Consider the following 6,772-nt stretch of genomic DNA (forward strand, 5'->3'; position numbering starts at 1 on the left):
GTCTTTTTTTTTATTTCGTCAATATCTTTCGGTACTCTCTCTCTCTCTCTCTCTCTCTCTCTCTCTCTCTCTCTCTCTCTCTCTCTCTCTCTCTCTCTCTCTCGACGCTGGCTAACGTACACAACCATATCACACACACACACACACACAAACACACGTACACTGACACGCCCCTTCCTCTCCAGCCCCGCCCAACCCAACCTCCCTCTCTCCCTCTCTCCTCTCCCTCACGTCGCCACCACCGCCCCGCCGCCGCCCAGTCCACCAGTTCACGCCTTGGCTACCGGGGAAAGGTGCGTCTGTCTGCCCGTCAAGCGAGTGGCCGGCCAAGCAGCAGCCAGGTGGAGGGACGGGAGGAAGGGAGGGAGAGCTCGTCTGTATATAAGGGCCACGGCGCAGCGGTAGGAAGTGTCAGTATAGCTTGAGGTGTCGATCTGTGTGGGTCTGTGTTCCGAGTGAGGCTGTGAGGCAAGGTTGGACCCTCCCTCCCTGAAGCAACCATCCACTGCTGCTCCTGTTTATAGTGAAGGTGTGTTCGTCTCGGCTTCCCTACCTGTGTGTTGCACCTGTAGTTACCTGGATACACGCAGACAGGAGCTCCCACGTATTGCTCCTGTTTTCCCTGCAGGGTCGTCTGTCTGTTTCTTCTTCGTCCGCCTGTCTCCACGCACACATGTAAGTACAGTTCACGCACACACATGTACGTTAGAGTATGTTCTTGTTGTGTTGGGTAGTTTTGTGAATTCTGGGATTGGTTATAATGTGTTTGGAGAGAAAAAGGTGATGTGTATTTTATTTTTTTACCATTGAGAGAGAGAGAGAGAGAGAGAGAGAGAGAGAGAGTTAACGAGAAAGACAGGCGGATTAACGATTAAAAAAGGAAAGAGACGAAAAAAAAAGAGACGGCGGGAGACGGGAAAGTAATGAGAGAGAGAGAGAGAGAGAGAGAGAGAGAGAGAGAGAGAGAGAGAGCTGGGGGGAGGGTAACGAGCAAGGCATCAAAATATTCAGGGCGTAAAAATAAAAATAAAAATAGCGTGAAAGTGACAAGCGAGAGAGAGGGAGAGAGAGAGAGACGGGTGTGTGTGTGTGGGGGGGGGGGGGGGAATAACGATAAATACAGCCACAAACAAAGGCAGAAAAACAGACAGGCGGTAAAAACGTATCAGCGTGAAAGTGACGTGAGAGAGAGAGAGAGAGAGAGAGAGAGAGAGAGAGAGAGAGAGAGAGGTGGGGGCGGGGCTGTCAGTCAGTGAGTCAATCCTTGTGACTTTTGACCCGGACAGAACATAGGCAGCTTCAACACACCTCGCTGCACACACACACACACACACACACACGGATCAGACGCCAGCCACTTCAAGGGACACTTCTCCTCCCCTCTCCCATGATGGTGATTTATTATTGTTGATATTAATTAAGAATGAAAATCCTCCTCCTCCTTTTTTCTTTTTTTTTCTTTTTCCGACTTTTTCTCTCTTATTATTATTTTACTACTACTACTACTACTACTACTACTACTACTACTACTACTACTACTACTGTTACTCCTACTACTACCACCACCACCACTACTACTGTTACTACTACTACTACTACTACTACTACTACATACATAACATAAATGATACCTCCTCCCATGTTTATTTTCCCGACACATAATCATGGAGGGCTCCATTGCTTGAAGGTCATTAGCCCCAACTCTGTTCGCTAATGACTGTGGCATCCAACCATATCACTAATACTACCTGACACTAAATCACCTATCATCTATTGCGTCCAGATCCCCCTTCTTCATCTTCATCCTCCAAATTCTAGTTTTTCTTTTTCTAATTTTTCTTCATCTAATCTTTTTTGCTCATTATCATCATTATTTCTTGCTAATTAAAATAATGACAATAATCTTCCCCTTCTTTCACTTCCTTTTCCTCTCTTCTCCTCCTTACCTCTTCGCCTTGCATCTCCTCCTCTCCCTCCTCTTCTCCTTCCTCCTCCTCCTCCCCCTCCTCTTCTCCTTCCTCCTCCTCCTCCCCCTCCTCATCTCCTTCCTCCTCCTCCTCCCCCTCCTCTTCTCCTTCCTCCTCCTCCTTCCCCTCCTCTCCTTCCTCCTCCTCCTCGGCCTTGCCAGGAAGGTAAACTCGCCCATCCGAACTTTGTCTGAACGGCGATAAAATGAAAGTGCCCGTATTGGAACCTTATTAGGATTGCGCCCTCCACACACACACACACACACACACACACACACATGCAGGCAACAAACACCTTTTACCATGCCATTTCAGTTTGCTTCTATGTGCGTATCTGTGTGTGTGTGTGTGTTTCTCTTTAAGGTCTTTCTCTCTCTCTCTCTCTCTCTCTCTCTCTCTCTCTCTCTCTCTCTCTCTCTCTCTCTCTCAGGTCACAAATTTGCATTCTTTTGTACTTAGTTTTGTTCGAGGGAGGAGAAGAAGAAGAAGAAGAAGAAGAAGGAGGAGGAGGAGGAGGAGGAGGAGGAGGAGGAGAGACAGCGAAATGTGTATTGTTGGAGGAGAAGGAGGAGGAAAGAAATGGAGAAGAAAAAGTTGAAAGAAAAAAACATTAAGAAAGGAAAGGACGAACACAAAAAAAAATGAAAAGAAAGAAAAGAAGGAAAAAAGAGCGAAATAAGTGAAAGAAGACAGGAAGAAAGAATGGAGGGAGAGGAAATAATTGAAAAATGGAGGAAAGAGGAACCAGAGAGAAAGGGGAAAAGGGGAGGAAAAAGAGGAAACGAAATGGATAGTGAAGAAAATGGAAGAGGAGGAAGAAAACAATGAAGGAATGCAGAGGTGAAGAGAAGGGAGAAGAAGGAGAAGATAAGAACGAAGGAGGAGGAAGAGGAGAGAATTAATAAAAACGAGGAAGAGGAGGAGTGTGAAAATAAAGGGGATGAGAAGAACGAGGAGGAGGAATAGAGAAGTGTAAAGATTAGAGAATGAAAAGAACGAAGAGGAGGAGGAGGAGGAGGAAGAAGTGTAAAAAGAAGATAAGAAAAACTGAGAAGAGGAAGAGGAGGAGGAGGAGGGAGACGATATGTTAAAAGAATGAGAACTAGAACAAAGGAGGAGGAGGAGGAGAAAGAAGAATAAGTGTGAAAAGAAGAAGAATGAAGAGGAGGAAGAGGAAGAAGAGGTGTATAAAGAAGAGTATAAGAGAAAGAAGAGAGAAGAGGAGGAGAAGGAAGAAGAAGAAGGAAGACTCGTAAAGTTAAGAGAATAAGAGCAAGAACGAGAAGAGGAAGAGAAAGAGGAGGATGAAGAAGAAGAAGAAGAAGAAGAGAAGAGAAAGAAGAGGAGGAAGAGGAGGAGCCGGAGGAGACAGTGGCGGTTGAATAAACACAACGCAGAGAGAGAGAGAGAGAGAGAGAGAGAGAGAGAGAGAGAGAGAGAACGTATAAGTGGGGAAAGGGAAGGAAAGGTGGGAGGAGAAAGGAGAGAAAAGAAGGGAGAAATGTGAAAGGAGAGTGAAAAGGAAGGGAGGGGAAGGAGAGAGAGAGAGAAGGAAGGAAGGAAGGACGTGAGGGGGGGAAGTGGTCGTATTTTGTTCACTTTTATTACTTTTTTTATTTTTCTTTCCTCCCGGGCGCCGTAAAGTGGAGGCTGAATCCCCGGGCGAGCGAAGCAATGCGCCCGCCGCTTGTTGTTCCCCGCCATTATTATTTTTTTCTGGCGTCTTGGCGAGGGAGTGTGTGATGTATGGAAAGAAAGATTTTTTTTTAACCTATGGCACCGGTAAGCTGTCTTGGTGGGGCCGCGTGGTCGGAGCCAGCCCGTTATATGGCGCAGGCAAGTGTTTACAGTGGCGCCGTCTTGCCTGGCTCATGCTGCCCACCCGAGCTCATCTTTGATCCTCCTTTTAGAGAATCTAGAGTCCGGGTTGATAGGTGGTCTTCAGTACAGCATGTCGGTAGTCTTAAGGGGCTATTACACTGGGTAAATTTTCCGTGGATCTTCAGTCAAACCACGATTCCCGCTAGCGTGGTTCTCATTTGTTTCTTGTTATTGCTGCTGATGATGATGGTGAGTAATACCGTCGTCCTTCAGTGAAATCTATCGTAGCTTTGGAAGATCGTGGACACGTCAGAAAACCACGGAAATATGAGAACCACGCCAGCGGAAATCGTGGTTTGACTGAAGATCCACGGAAAATTTGCCCGGTGTGATAGCCCCTTTAATTCCACTCGGCGGTGACTGAAAAATTGCCAGCTCGTTTGTAGCGACGGGCGGGATGCGAACCTGGGTCTTTCTGAACACCGCGCCCGTATCCTAACCACTCAGCCACAGCCTCCCCATAGATAGATAAATAGTCGGATAGTTGTATGTATTTAAAGATAGATAGATTGATTGGGGGATAGAAAAATACGTATGAATTGCTGTATGAATAGATAATATAGTGTATGAATTGTAAGGACGAGGAGGTGGTATGGTGCTGTCTGTAATCGGCCTTGTTAGTGTTGAAAGTATTAAGTGTCGGTATTACAAGACATTCGCTTCTCACATCAACTAGTTCCAAAGGTCAAAGAACGGGTCAGTCGGGTTCTAATGAGAGTTTCTTTAGTTTCACGGTACAGAAGAAGGGTCAAACTAACACCATGGACATAAAACTACTCCTGGAAATGCATACAACTCCTACGAAAGCCTTGTCAAATGTGTGTTCTTGGGCGACGGAATGGCTTATGATGCGACCCAGTAGTAAGTGTTGAAGAGGGAGGGAGGTGGGTGCAGTGTAGGGTGAACGGGTATAAATAGTTCGTTAGTTCAAGGTCACCCTCCACCACCGCGCGGAGTTGCTTGGTTACTGGATGTTATGTTATTATTATTATTATTATTATTATTATTATTATTATTATTATTATTGCTGTAAGGCTGATAATGTTCTTGGCGTTCTAATCATTAATGACTTAAGGACAATTATTTGGAACTTTTGTTAGTTACTACTTATTACTACAACTACTACTACTAATACTAATACCACCACCACTACTACAACCACTACCACCACTACTACTACTACTACATTGCTACTTATAAGAGGATCCAATCTCCATTTTTACAACGATAACATTTTCCGATATGAATAAGGGATTGTTTACATGGCTTCAGCAATCTCGTATATGTGTCCCAAGATATTATTATTATTATTATTATTATTATTATTATTATTATTATTATCGATTATTGTTGTCACTTCTTCAATATCTTCTTCATTTACCTCAACGTAGTAGTACATATAGTAGTAGTAGTAGTAGTAGTAGTAGTAGGAGGAGGAGGAACAGAATGAGCAAATCGTTAAGTCGTAGTAAGGAAACGAAAGAGGCACTGGTATAAGAGAGAGAGAGTGTCTCCCCAATTATAGCTATTTAGGAGAGTTGAGGGGAGAGGAAAAGACACACACACACACACACACACACACACACACACATATAGACAGACCTACAGGGACAGACGGACACAGAGAGAGAGAGAGAGAGAGAGAGAGAGAGAGAGTGGAGTGAGGTTGAGGTCAGGCTGGGATGTTCTTAGCGACTGGCGAAGGTCAAGGGTCGAGAGGTCTGCCCCCCCTCTCTCTCTCTCTCTCTCTCTCTCTCTCTCTCTCTCTCTCTCTCTCTCTCTCTCTCTCTCTTAAATCCTCCTTTATCCCTTCCCCTCTTTATTGCATATTTCATCCTTCCTTGATCCCTTCCTTTCACTTTCCTTCTTTCCTTCCTTCCTTCCTTCAAACTTCCATTTGTTTTCCTTCCTTCGTTCCTTGCTGCCCTCCTCCTCTTTATCTTTCCTTTCAACAGTCCCATTCTCTCCCCCATGCCTTCCTTCCTTCCTTCAATTATTCTTCTCTTTGCTTCCTTTCCTTCTCCATCTCCTTTCCTCTTTCTCCCTCCCTTCCTTCCCTCCTTCCCTTCCTTCTTCCATTCCTTCTTACCCTTGCTTTCTTTCATCTTCCATCCTTCCTTCCTTATTTCCCTCTTTTCCTTCCCTCATTCCTTTCATCCTAACTAACTTTCTCCTTCCATTTCTCCTCTACCATCCCTTCCTTCCTTCCTTCCTCTCTTCTTTCCTTCGTTTCTTCTCTTCCCTTCTTTCCTTCCTTCCTTTCCTTTCCTTTCCTTCTCTCCCTCTTAACTTATACCCTCCATCTCTCCTTCCATCCTTTCCTTCCTTCCTTCCTTGCTTCCATCCTAACTTCACCCTCTTCTTCCTTCCTTCCTTCCCTGCCTCTCCTCCTTTCCTCCCTTCCTCTTCCTCCGCTCCCTCCCCTCCCTCCCTCCTCCCCCCATACAATTAAACGTTTTGCATATATTACGCCTATTTGCCGCATTAATCTCCTCCTCCTCCTCCTCCTCTTTCTCTTCTCTTTCTCCTCCTCTTCCCGTTTCTCGTATTCCCCTTTCTCGTTTATCGTTCTTTATCATTTCTTTTTATTCTGCCTCATTTTATAGTTCCTCCTCCTCCTTTCTCCCTCCCTTCTGGCTCTCCCTTTCCTCCATTCCTTCCTTCCTTCCCTCTTCCTCCTTTCCTTCCTTCCATCATTCTCTCAGACCTTTCTCCTTTTTCATCACCATCACCACCATCACCACCACCATCACCACTCTCAGAACTGGAACAAACTTTTTAATTCATGGAGGTGACTTGTCCATCTATCAATCAGCGCTCTCTCTCTCTCTCTCTCTCTCTCTCTCTCTCTCTCTCTCTCTCTCTCTCTCTCTCTCTCTCTCTCACTCCTTCCTCCTCCTCCTCCTCCTCCTCTTCCCCCCCTC

At 45.4% G+C, this 6,772-nt stretch overlaps 1 protein-coding gene across 1 annotated transcript in view; it reads left to right on the plus strand.

The window, feature by feature from the left end:
* The first annotated feature begins 270 nt into the window (after positions 1-270).
* LOC126993077 (uncharacterized) overlaps positions 271-6,772 on the plus strand; it is a 59,660-nt gene continuing 53,158 nt past the window's right edge. Inside the window, exon 1 of the mRNA XM_050851910.1 lies at positions 271-675. The gene's annotated coding sequence lies outside the window, so the exon portion shown is untranslated. The remainder of the gene's footprint in view (positions 676-6,772) is intronic.

Source organism: Eriocheir sinensis, unplaced genomic scaffold (genome assembly GCF_024679095.1).
Source record: "Eriocheir sinensis breed Jianghai 21 unplaced genomic scaffold, ASM2467909v1 Scaffold554, whole genome shotgun sequence".
NCBI lineage: Eukaryota > Metazoa > Arthropoda > Malacostraca > Decapoda > Varunidae > Eriocheir > Eriocheir sinensis.